The sequence below is a fragment of the Macaca nemestrina genome, chromosome 5 (genome assembly GCF_043159975.1).
Source record: "Macaca nemestrina isolate mMacNem1 chromosome 5, mMacNem.hap1, whole genome shotgun sequence".
Lineage (NCBI taxonomy): Eukaryota > Metazoa > Chordata > Mammalia > Primates > Cercopithecidae > Macaca > Macaca nemestrina.
In genome coordinates, this window is record NC_092129.1 from 164989779 (window position 1) to 165003425 (window position 13647).

The window sequence follows — 13647 nt, forward strand, 5'->3', positions numbered from 1 at the left end:
CTATGGACTCTGGATGATTATGATGTGTCAGTATAGGTTCACCAATTGAAACAAATGTAGTACTCTGGTGGATATTGATAACGGGGGAGGCTATGCATTTGTGTGGGGAGAGAGTGTATGGGAAATCTCTGTACTTTGCACTTCAGTTTGCTTTGAACCCCAAACTAGTCTAAAAAGTGAAGTCTACTTTAAATGAGGGACAATACAGTTCTTCTGAAACAACTGTTAATATCCTCAGTGCAATCCAGGTTCCAACAACATAAATACAGCCCTAAAGTCCACCTGTGAAAATTTCTCTTCCCAATTTATAAACACCAATATTTTGTCAATAATAAATTACATAGATGTAGGTAAAAATGTTGTAAAAGTTTCCTAAGTAATTTAGAGAAAACAAGAAAAGCTTCACACCCTTCCTTTTGGGGGATTACAGGAATATATTCCATATGTTCCAAACCTGAGATATTAAATAAAAATAACAATCTGGATGAGAGCCTGCCTCTAGGGAGCACAGGGGAGACTGACTAAATGTTGGAACATGCCAGTGTATGGCAGCAACATGAAATGCATTATATCATTTTAAACTCTAAAGCAACTTTTAAGCAGACATTATCATTCTCACTTTATTAAAATTTTGCATGAGACAAGGTCAGGATTTGATGTTACAAACACGTTTTATTTTGTAGTCTCATTCTCCAGGTACTCAAATTCCCTGGTTGTAAAAATAAACAGCATTTTTATCCAGCTTATTTGTCAGGATTATATGAAAAAAAAACTGAACTCAGCCAGTGGCCTTGAGTAGGAGATAAAACTGTAGAAATAGTCCTATGAACTAGAAGTAGGAGAGACAATAAATGAGGCAGAACTGGAGTTGAAGAATCCTCAGGAAGGAAAGCAGCATTACAGAACCAAGAGAGGATAAGAAAGGCAGCTATGGCTGGGTGTGGCTCATGCCTGTAATGCCAGCACTTTGGGATGCCAAGACATGAAGATTGCTTATGGCTAGGAGTTCAAGCCCAGCCTGGGTAATATAGTGAGACCCAACCAAAAAAAAAAAAAAAAAGGAACAAAAGGAAAAAAAAATTAAAAATGCAGTCATATTCTCAACTGGGAGGAGAAGGTTGAAGTAGGCTAGAGATGTGTATATATATATACACACACACACATATATTTTATATATAATCATACGCATATACACACATATATATCTTTAACTCATAAATATATGATAAAGATGAAGTTGGGCCAGAAGTGGAGGCATCCACCAGTTGTGGGCCAGTGGCAAGGGTTGGGGAGTAGTGGTGATCACAAACCATGAGCAGGAGGAAGGAGGGGGTAGGAATAAAAAATAATTTTTATGTTTATTTTTCACTCCTGAGTCTCAGCTCCAGCTTGAGACTGACCTCACTCTCATCATTTGGTGTCTTAACATGGAAAGTGGCATAATTAAAGCAGAAACTCTAACAAGCTTGCTTCTGAGGCTTTGAGCCTAAAATACTGGGGTGACTCTAACATTGGAAGACTGATCACTTTCTCAACACCAAGATCAGGATCTTTCCAATCAGCCATGTCACTGCTAGGGAGTAGGAACATAAAATAATAATGATTTTCAATAATTTAGGAAAGTTCAAACCAAACTAACATTAACTTTTCTTTGCCTCTCCATCCCCTCTTCCTCTGGCTGAGTTCCACTCCATGGATGAAAATTGCCTGAAGTTGCAGTGGTTCTCAAGCCTCACTACATATTAGGCTCACCCAGGCAGGTTTTGGAACTGAAAAGGCTGGCCCTACTCCAGAAAAACTGTACCCAAACCTATGAGATGGGGAAAACCTGAGCAATGATATGTTTACAGCACTCCCCAGGTGACTCTAATATACATCCAGGGTGCTGAGCATCTTTCTATCTGAACTGTTCGAGGGAAAACAAAGGATAGGATGTTATTTATTTAATTATTGAGCAGGTTTCCAATTCTTATATATGAGCTAGAGCCTTTGTTGTGAGACAATTTGTCTGTCAATACAATTACCTTCAAATGTTTTGAAGGCTGGGATTTCTTGTTCTTAGCACAAAGAACAGCATATGCCATTATCAAAGTACCAACAGGAATCTGGATTTAAACCAATCTGGCATTTTTCCTTTATATCTTTTTTTGTCAATTCATTATCATATTCTCTAAGAGAAACAACAAGAAGTGAGCATTTCCTCAGGGTAATCACTTGAATATGAGTGCCAATAATTTCATTCTACAAAAACCAGATACTCAATTAGAGTCTGCTAAGAAGAAAAATAAAATATATTAAATTCATAAGAACAACTTCCAAATACTGAACCTTTAACATTATCTCCGATTATAGGTCGTTGTCATATCTAGGGTGTAACCAGCAATGTCAAAAAGCTATAGAATCCTGAAAAGTGCTCCAGCACGAGAATATGACATAATGAAAAACTTGCAAAGAAATTCCTGTTCCTAGAAATGCAATACATTGTTAAAAATAAAAATCATTAATTTTTGGAGGGGAGGTGTTTTCCAGGACTCTTTGTCTTATGACTAAAGTATTTGTTAATTGGATAAAAGTAAAAGGAATATTAAATCTCAGTATTTGATGGCAGAAGCCAAGGGTGTTTCCCTAGATACAGTCTCAGTTTCTCTTCCCCCGGGCATCCTGCCATAGGGATTGCTGAGGATGTACATTTGTGATGATGTGCACATCTGGTAAAATGACATATGTGTGACCTTCAGTATTTTCAATGTGCGTGCAGCTTGTAGATTGCCTTCGGTGTTGACTTTCCTTCGTCTAGCATTTGCAAGAAATTTCCGTAGTTTCTAGGTCACTTCATGGAGCTTTTCACAATCTCTAATTTTAATTTTTAGACAGATATACAAATGTATTCATCACAGAAAAAAGTCCAGAAATCTCACCTGCTATAGAAAGATTGAAGAAAATTAAATTTAAACATACTCAACTTGTTCATAAGACTCCAGCAGTTATTCCCCACTGATAACTTTTGTGTACTTGCCTGGGTTCATCATCCCTGAGAACTATATCCCCACCTAGTTTCACATGTAAGGAGCTTGGAAGTTGCCATTCTGTCCTATTAACGTGGAGAAAGCAGAAGAAACTGAAAATATCAACAACGTTTCTTGAATGTATAAGAGAGGTGAGACACAGGGTGAAGCACTGCCCCCAAGATTGGAGAGATAGGCGAATGCAGGAAGTCATAGCTTACTGGAGCAGAGACTCACAAGCAGAAACCTCGGCAGGAATCAGTACCAGGGAAGGAAAAATCTGAACTGTAATTGACAAATTGCTGGAGGCCTCATGCAGGTAACTCTTAAGACTTAAAAACCCTAGGAGGCACCCAGTCATAGGGGGACCCTCCCAGTTTTGTGAGGTTTACCTCCAGGATCTTGTCCAGGTTCCCACAGTAAATAACGGAGAAAACATCGGGCTTTTGGCAAAGGTAGGGGTATTTATATAAGCATATTAGTTTAAAATTATCTTTTTCTCTCTCATCTACATATTTTTTGTTTCAATTTATTTCCCTCTCAATATATGTAGAGAGGTTGTTTAAATAATCTTTAGGGAGTACTAGTGATAGAGGTTTCTATTTTAAGCAATTTATTGCTTTAAATAAAATCATGTCAAATTAAAATTACTAGATGCAATTTTAATATTTTCTTTCCAACTTTTAGGTTCAGGGGTACTTGTGCGTGTTTTAACGTTTTAATTTTTGTGGATACATGGTAGGTGTACATATTTACAGGTTATGTGAGGTATTTTGATACAGGCATGCAGTGCATAATAACACCGGGATAAATGGGGTATCCATCACCTCAAGCATTCATCCTTTGTATTACAAACAATCTAACTATACACTTTTCGTTATTTTATTTTTTTTGTTTTTGAGACGGAGTCTCACACTCTTGCCCAGGCTGGAGTGCAGTGGCACAATCTCGGCTCACTGCAAGCTCTGCCTCCTGGGTTCAGGCCGTTCTCCTGCCTCAGCCTCCCGAGTAGCTGGGACTATAGGCGCCCGCCACCACGCCCAGCTAATTTTTTTTTTTTTTTTTTTTTTTTTGTATTTTCAGTAGAGATGGGGTTTCACCGTGTTAGCCAGGATGGTCTGGATCTCCTGACCTCGTGATCCGCCCACCTCGGCCTCCCAAACTGTTGGGATTACAGGCGTGAGCCACCGCGCCCAGCACTTTTAGTTATTTTTAAATGTACAGTTATTTTTTACTATAATCACCTTGTTGTGCTAACAAATACTAGATCTTATTCATTCTTTATAATTATTTTTTTGTACTCATTAACCATCTGCACTTCCCTCCCACCACACCCCCACTACTCTTCCCAGACTCTGGTAACCACCCTTCTACTCTTAATCTCCATGAGTTCAATTATTTTAATTTTCAGCTCTCATAAATAAGTGAGAACACATGAAGTATGTCTTTCTATGCCTGGCTTATTTCACTCAACATAATGACCTCCAATTTCATCCATGTTTTTGAAAATGGTGGGATCATCTTTTTATGGCTGAATAGAACTACATTGGGTATATGTATTTTTTTTAAACTATTCATCTGTTGAAGACACTTAGGTTGCTTCTAAATCTCATTAAATAGGTGAATTACATGTTGCAGGAAATTGGTGCACAGATTATTTTGCCACTCACATAATAAGCATAATACCTGATAGGTAGTTTTTTGACCCTCATCCTCCTCCCACCCTCTACCCTCAAGTAGGCCCCAGTGTCTATGCTTCTCTTCTTTGTGTCCACGTGTACTCAATTTTTTGCTCCCATTTGTAAATGAGAATATGCAGTATTTGGTTTTCTAATCCTGTGTTAGCTCACATAGGATAATGGCCTTCAGCTCCATCCATGATGTTGCAAAGGGCATGATTTGAGGGTTTTTTTATGGCTATGTAGTATTCCATGGTATAAATGTACCATATTTTCATTATTCAGTCCACCATTGATGGGCGTTATGTTGATTCCATGTCTTTGGTATTGTGAATAGAGCTACAATGAACATACACATGCATGTGACCCATCATAGAACTATTTACATTCCTTGGGGTATATACTGACTAATGGGATTGCTGGGTCAAATGGTAGTTCTTTTTTAAGTCCTTTGAGAAATCTCCAAACTGTTTTCCACAGTGGCTGAACTAATTTACATTTCTAATACTAGTGTACAAGCATTCCCTGTTCTCTGCAACCCCACCAACATCTGTTATTTTTTGACTTTTTAATAATGGCCATTCTGACTGCTGTGAGATGGCATCTTTTGTGGTTTTGATTTGCATTTCTCTGATTAGTAATGATGAACATGTTTTCATATATTTATCTGCTACTTATATGTCTTCTTTTGAGACATATAAGTCTTCTTGTTTTCTTGTGTCTGTTCATGTCCTTTGCCTTATTTTTTATTTTTTTTAAATTTTCTTATTTTTTGAGACAGAGTCTCACTCTTGTTGTCTAGGCTCCAAAGCAATCTCAGGTCTGTAACTTCCACCTCCCGGGTTCAAGCGATTCTCCTGCCTAAGCCTCCCAAGTAGCTGGGATTACAGGCACCTGCCACCACGCCCAGCTAATTTTTGTATTTTTAGTAGGGATGGGGTTTCACCATGTTGGCCAGGATGGTCTCGAACTCCTGACCTCAGGCAATTCGCCCACCTCAGCCTCCCAAAGTGCTGGGATTACAGGCGTGAGCCACCGCACCCAGCTATCCTTTGCCCATTTTTTAATGGGGTTGGTTTTTTCTTGTTGATTTGTTAAGTTCCTTATAGAAGCTGGATATTAGACTTTTGTCAGATGTATGGTTTAGAGATATTTTTTCCCATTCTGTAGGTTGTCTGTTTACTTTGTTGATGGTTTCTTCTGCTGTACAGAAGCTGTTTAGTTTAATTAGCTCCCACTTGTCAATTTCTGTTGTGTTGCAACTATCTGGAGGGACTTAGTCAAAATCTCTTTACCAGGGCTGATGCCGAGAAAGGTATTTCCTAGGTTTTCTTCTAAGCTTTTTATAGTTTGAGGTCTTACATTTACATCTTTAATCTATCTTAATCTTTGTATATGGTGAAAGGAAAGGGTCTAGTTTCATTCTTCTGCATATGGCTAGCTAGTTATCCCAGTACCATTTATTGAATAGGTAGTCCTTTCCCCATTTCTTGTTTTTGTCAGCCCTGTTGAAGATCAGAGGTTGTAGATGTGTGGCTTTATTTCTGAGATTTCTGTTCTGTTCCATTGGTTTATGCATCTGTTTTCATACCAGTATCATGCTGTTTTGGTTGATGCATCCTTATAGTGTCATGGAGTATAGGAGGCACGGCTGGGGAAGCCTTAGGAAACTTACAATTATGGAGGAAGGTGAAGGGGAAGCAAGCACATCTTCACAAGCTAGTAAGAGAAGGAGGAGAGAGTGAAGAAGGAAGTGCTATGCACTTTCAAGCAACTGGATCATGTGAGAACTCACTCTCATGAGAACAACAAGGGGTAAATCCATCCCCATGATCCACTCACCTCCCATCAAGCTCCCCCTCCAACATTGGGGATTACAATTCAACATGAGACTTGGATGGCAACACAGAGCCAAACCTTATCAGGTAGTGTGATGCCTCTGGCTTTGTTCTTTTTTTTTTTTTTAATTTATTTATTATTATACTTTAAGTTGTAGGGTACATGTGCATAACGTGCAGGTTTGTTACATATGTATACTTGTGCCATGTTGGTGTGCTGCACCCATGACCCAGCCATCCCATTACTGGGTATATACCCAAAGGATTATAAATTATGCTGCTATAAAGACACATGCACTCGTATGTTTATTGCAGCACTATTCACAATAGCAAAGACTTGGAATCAACCCAAATGTCCATCAGTGACAGATTGGATTAAGAAAATGTGGCACATATACACCATGGAATACTATGCAGCCATCAAAAAGGATGAGTTTGTGTCCTTTGTAGGGACATGGATGCAGCTGGAAACCATCATTCTTAGCAATCTATCACAAGAACAGAAAACCAAACACTGCATGTTCTCACTCATAGGTGGGCTTTGTTCTTTTTGCTTAGGATTGCTTTGGCTAGTTGGGCTCTCTTTTAGTTCCATATGAATTTAAAAATACTTTTTGTAATTCTGTGAAGAATTAGATTGACAGTTTGATAGGGATAGTGTTGAACCTCGAAATAGTTTTGGGCTGTATGGCCATTTTAACAATATTGATTCTCCTACTCCATGAGCATGGTGTGTTTTCTGGTTTATTTGTGTCATCTTTGATTTCTCTGAACAGTGTTTTGCAGTTCTCATTGTAGAGATTTTTCATCTCCTTGGTTAGATGTATTTCTAGCTATTTCATTTTCTTTGTGGCTATTGTAAACGGGATTGTGTTCTTCATTTGATTCTTAGCCTTTATGTAACTAGTGTTCAGAAATGCCACCAATTTCTGCACACTGATGTTGTATTCTAAAACCTTGCTAAAATCTTTTACTAGTTCTAGTAGCCTTTTAGCAGAGTCTTTAGGGTTGTCTAAGTATAGAATCATGTGATTGGCCAAAAGAGATAGTTTGACTTCCACTTTTCTATTTGAATGCCTTTTATTTCTTTCTCGTGCCTGATTGCTCTGGCTAGGACTTCCAGTAACATGTTGAAAAGGAGTGGTGAAAGTGAGCATCCTTGCCTTCTTCCAGTTTTCAAGGGGAATACTTCCAACTTTTGCCCATTCAGTATGATGTTGGCTGTGGGTTTGTCATAGATGGCTCTTATTATTTTCAGGTGTGCTCATTTGATACCTAATCTGTTGAAGGTTTTTATCATGAAGGGATTTGGGATTTTATCAATCATTCTTCTTCTGCATCTATTGAGATGATCATGTAATTTTTAATGCTGTTTATGTGACGAATCACATTAATTTGTGTATGTTGAACCAACCCTATATCCCATGAATAAAACCTAGTTGATGGTGATGAATTAACTTTTTGATGTGCTGCTAGATGCAGTTTGCTAATGTTTTGTTGAGGATTTTTTCATCTGTGTTCATCAGGGATATTGTCATGAATTTCCCTTTCTTCACTGTGTCTCTGTCAGATTTAGGTATTAGGCTGATGCTGGTTTCATAGAATAAGTTGGGGAGGAATCCCTCCTCTTTGATTTTTTGGAATAGTTTCAGTAGGATTGGCACCAGTTCTTTGTACATCTGGTAGAATTCAGCTGTGAATCCATCTGGTCTAGGGCTTATTTTGTTTGTAGGTTGTTTATTACTGCTTCAATTATAGAGCTCGATATTGGTCTATTCAGGATTTTAATCTCTTCCTGATTCAATCTTGAGAGATTTTGTGTTTCCAGGAATTTGTCCATTTCCTCTAGATTTTCTAAATTGTGCATATAAATTTGTTTACAGTATTCTCTAAGGAGCATTTTTTATATATGTGGGATAGGTTGAAATTATCATCATTGTAATTTCTGATTGTACTTATTTGAATCTTCTCTTTTTTCTTTGCTAGTCTAACTAGTGGTCTATCAATCTTGTTAATTTTTTAAATAATCCACTTTTGGTTTCACTGATCTTTTGTATGGATTTTTGCATCTCCATTTTCATAAGTTTTTCTCTAATTTTAGTTATTTATCTTCTTCTGCTAGGTTTGGAGTTTGTTTGTTCTTTTTATTTCTAGTTCCTTTAGGTGCAAAGTTAGATTGTCAATTTGAGATCTTTCTGACTTCTTGATGTAGCCATTTATGGCTATAAACTTTCCTCTTAACACTACTATAGCTGCATCCCAGAGATTTTGGTAAGTTCTGTTCCTATTTTTGTCAATTTCAAATAATCTTTTTTAAAGTTCTGTCTTAATTTCAATGTTCTCTCAAGAATTATTTAGGAACAAGTTGTTTAATTTCCATATGTTTGTATAGTTTTGAGAGGTCTTTTTGATATTTACTTCTATTTTTATTGCACCATGATCCAAAAATGTGCTTAGTATGATTTCCATATTTTTTTGTTGTTGAGTGTTGCTTTATCACCAAGTATGTGATCAATCTTAGAATATGTTCCATGTGCAGATGAGAAATATATATTCTATAGTTGTTGGGTGGACTGTTCTGTAGATGCCTCTTATGTCCAGTTGGTCAAGCATTGAGTTTAAGTCCAGAGTTTCTTTGTTAGTTTTCTGCCTTAGTGATCTAATGCTGTCAGTGGGGAGTTAAAATCTTCACTATTATTGTGTGGTTGCCAACATTTTTTCATAGGTAAAGAAGAACTTGTTTTTTAAATATAGGTGCTCCAATGTTGGGGGCATATATATTTAGGATAATTCAGTCTTCTTTTTAAATTGCACCCTTTATCATTATGTAATGCCCTTCATTGTCCTTCTTCATTTTTATTGATTTAAAGTCTGTTTCATCTGATATAAGAATTGTGACTCTTGCTCTTTTTTGTTTTCCATTGCATAGCAGATTTTTTGGCCATCTTTTACTTTGAGCCTGTTGGTGTTGTTACATGTGAGATTGGTCTCTTGAAGACAACAGATGATTTGGTCTTATGTTTTTATCCAGTCTGTCTTTTATATGGGGCATTTAGCCCATTGACATTCCAGGTTAGTATAGATATGTGTGAATATAATCCTTTCATCTTGTTGTTAGCTGGTTGTTATGTAGACTTGATTGTATCTTTGCTTTATATTTATGCCTGTGAGCTATGTGCCTAAGTATGCTTTTGTGGTGGCCAATCATGGTCTTTTGTTTCCCTGTTTAGTACTCCCTTAAGGACCTCTTGTAAGGCTGGTCTAGTTGAAAGGTATCACCTTAGCATTTGTTTGTCTGGAAAAAGACTTTATTTCTTCTTCACTTATGAAGCTTAGTTTGGCAGGATATATAAATTCTTGGTTGACATTTCTTTCCTTTAAGGATGTTAAAAATAATCCACCAGTCTCTTCTGGTTTGCAACGCTTCTACTGAGAGGTCTGCTGCTACCTTGATGGGGCTCCCTCTTTATGTGAATCGACCCTTCTCTCTAGATGCGTTTAAGAATTTTTATTTTACATTGACCTCTGTGAATCAGACTATGATGTGCCTTAGAGATATATGGTCATCTTATACAGTATCTAGCTGGGGTTCTCTGTATCTCTTAGATTTGCATGTAAATCTCTCTAGTGAGATTAAGAAATTTTTTGTGGACTATGTCCTTGACATAGTTTAGATATTTGTCCCTGCCCAAAACTCATGTTGAAATGTAATGCTCAATGTTGGAAGTAGGGCCAGGCAGGAAGGTGATTGGATCATGGGGGTGGTTTGCTCATGAATGGTTTAGCACCATCTTCTTGGTGCTGTCATTGTAATAGTGAGTGAGTTCTTGCAAGATCTGGTTGTCTAAAAGAGTGTGGCACCTCCCTCTCTCTCTCTTGCTTCTGCTCCCTGATGTGAGATGCCTGCTTCCCCTACACCTTTCACCATAATTGGGAGCATCCTGAGGTCTCCGCAGAAGCAGATACCTGTGTTATGCTTTATGTACAACCTGCAGAACTGTGAGCCAATTAAACATCTTTTCTTTATAAATTACCCAGTCTCAGGAATTTCTTTATAGCAAAGCAAGAATTACCTAATTACAATCCTCAAATATAGTTTCTAAGTCGCATATTATCTCTCCTTCTCTCTTAGGATTGCCAGAGAGTTATAGATTTGGTATCTTCACATAATCCCATATTTCACAGAGGTTTTGCTCATTTTTAAAAATTATTTTTTCTTTCTTGTCTGACTGAGTTGATTTGAAGAACCAGTCTTCAAACTCTTGAGATTCTTTCCTCAGCTTTATCTATTGTAATATTAATATTTCTGATTGTATTATGAAATTCTTATAGTGAGTTTTTCAGCTCTAGAAGTTTAGTTTGGTTCTTTCTTTAAATGGCTATTTAATCTCTCAGCTCTTGGATTATTTTACTGGACTCTTTGGATTTGGTTTTAACTTTATCCTCAATCTTGATGAATTTCCTTGCTATCCAAATCTTGGATGCTGTCTGCCACTTCAGTTACTTTAAAGTGGTTAATAACCATTGTTGGGGAATTATTACATTCATTTGGAGGTAAGGGGACACTCTGGTTTTTTGAATTACCAGAGTTCTTGCACTGATTCGCATCTGGGTGGTTGGTGTTCCTTTAACTGTGGCGTAAGTTAGATATAAGCAGTTTTCTTTGTTTCTGGTGCTTTCACAGGGCCAGGGCTCTGTACAGGACCTTTATGTGTGGATGAATTCTTGCAGTTAGGTTCACAGATAGATATTAGTGGCAATCTTTATGGTATTGTCTTTTGGGCTGCAATCCAGTAGATGACACTTAAGAGTAATGGTCGGTAGCTAGGTTAATACCTACTCTCACAGCTCTTTTGTATTTTCTGACATTCAAAGCATGCTCTGTAGTTGAGGTGGGGCATAGCCTCCTCACCAGGTTCATTCCTGGGACTTGGGGGAGCCACTTCTGATCACTGGCACTGCATCTACATTGCTTTTGTTAGATGTTCTGGGCTGTGGGGGTCTCTCAGGCAGAGGCTGCAGGAGGCAGATATACCACACCATTTCTAGACTGGCCTTGTAGAGGAAGGCATGCCCCACTCCTGCACTGGCCCAGGAACCCATGCATCTTACCCTTCTCAGTGCTCTGAGGGTCAGGGTTCTCCCCTGCTCTTCTGTCAGCCACATATCTCCATATTCCTCAGCTGAGCACCACAGTCCTTGGGACACCAGAACATCCCACAGCTTGGGGTCAGGTTCCAGCTGCACAGAGGGATCTTATGTGCTCCCAGGTCACCAGGAAAGTACTCAGGTACAGAAATCCACTCAGTATGGCATGCAAGGGCTGTACTGTGACCTACTCCTGCAGTTGGTTAGCCCTGGGCCCTGGGAAGGGCTGGTAGGCAGGGGAGCTTGCATCTTCCCATTGGAACAGATGCATCTCAGGTCCAACAGGAAGCTAGCCCTGCTGTCTCCTGGCTCAGAGGTCAGTTGAGACTTCCAGCTCCTGGAAAGGGATGGGGAGACCTGGGGAATGGCTGTCCATGGCCACTCTCTGGCAAAGCTGCCCAGCTCACAAAAGCTTCCCAGCTCTATGTCATCTGAAGGCTGTCTCTGTTTCTGCAGAGAGGCAGATCCCTATGCTTGCTCACATAATCACAGGGGATGAAGAGTCACCTGTAGCTAGGATCTAAAAGGTCCACAGTGAGAGTGAGCCATCCTTCAGTTCCCTCACTCATCCTTTTCCCATGAGCCATTCAGGGCCAGAAACTACTCCTAGTACGCCTAGTACCCCACTCAAGGGTCTAAACTTCCTTCCTCTTAACTTCAGCTTTAGTACTGTTTCTACATCCACTCTTGGCATTTTGTATCTGAAGATATATACAAGTTATGGTGGTTTACTCAATAATTTGGTCTCCTTGGTGGGAGCAGCACTTCCTGGTTGTATCTAGTAGGCCATCTTGTCCCACTTCTCTAGGCACATTATTTTCAAACTACAGAAAACCGAAGATGAAGGAAAAGCCCTGAAAACATCAGGATAAAAACACTTTACCTTTAGAGGAACAAAGAAAATAATTATATATGACTTTTCCTCAGAAATAATACATGTAAGAAGAGAGTGGAAGAGATTTTTAAAGTGTTGAGGGAAAAAACCCACTGACCTAGAATTCTGCACTCTGCAAAATTATCCTCCAAAACTAAAGATGTAGTAAGACCTTCTCAGAAAAACAAAAATTGAGGAAATTTTACCAGTAGAACTGCCATGTAAGAAATGTTAAAAGAAGTTCCTTAGAGAGAAGGAAAATAATATAGTTCAGAACTCAGATTTACATAAAGAAGAGTATTAAAAAAAGACTGAGTGAAGATAAAACAGAAATTTTTGTTTTTCTTATTCTTAATTGATTGAACAGACAACAGTTTGTTCAAAATTCATAATAACAGCAATGTATTTGATTTTTGTACTCATCCATTTTCTGCTGCTATAACAGAATACTGAAGACTAGGTAATGTATAATGAACAGAAATTTGTTTCTCACAGTTCTGGATGCTCAAAAGTCTAAGACCAAGGCACCAGCATCTGGCAAGGCCCTTTCTCTCCGACTTCTGGAAGGGAGAAACACTGTGTCCTCACATGATATACGGCAGAAGGGCAAGAGAGGAAGTATACTCCCTCTTCCACCTAGAGCCTTTTTATGAGTCCTAATCTCATCTATGGGGGCTCTGCCTTTATTATGTAAGTATCTCTTAAAGACCCCACCTTTCGATACTATTACATTGTGGATTAGGGATTAGGTTTCAATCTATGAATTTTGGAGGGGACGTAAAAATCTAAACCATAATAATTATGTATGCTTATGTATATATAATACATAGTTGTAAATATACACTACAAACTCTAGGGCAACCACTAAAAATAAAAATAGAAGTATAACTGATATGCTAAGAAAGGAGATAAAATGGTATCATACAAAATGCTCGATTAAAACCACATACAGCAGAAAAAAGGACAAAAATAAGAACAACAAGAAAAACAAATAGAGAACTGTTCCAAGTAAATATGAATACAAATATCTATATACCAATAATCACTTTGAATGTCAATGGTCTAAATGACCTACTTTAAAAAGAAAGATTGTCAGAATGAAT

At 38.2% G+C, this 13647-nt stretch overlaps 2 long non-coding RNA genes across 4 annotated transcripts in view; one reads left to right on the forward strand and one right to left on the reverse strand.

Moving 5' to 3' along the window:
* LOC105482505 (uncharacterized) overlaps window positions 1-13647 on the forward strand; it is a 170746-nt gene that overhangs the window by 117361 nt on the left and 39738 nt on the right. For 2 of the 3 annotated variants that reach the window (XR_011624003.1, XR_987671.3), the window contains one exon: window positions 13040-13234. The exons of the other annotated variant lie outside the window; for it this stretch is intronic. This is a non-coding gene — a long non-coding RNA (uncharacterized lncRNA). The remainder of the gene's footprint in view (window positions 1-13039; window positions 13235-13647) is intronic. 3 annotated transcript variants of the gene reach the window in all.
* LOC105482507 (uncharacterized) overlaps window positions 1-13647 on the reverse strand; it is a 166039-nt gene that overhangs the window by 73441 nt on the left and 78951 nt on the right. The gene's annotated exons all lie outside the window — the stretch shown is intronic.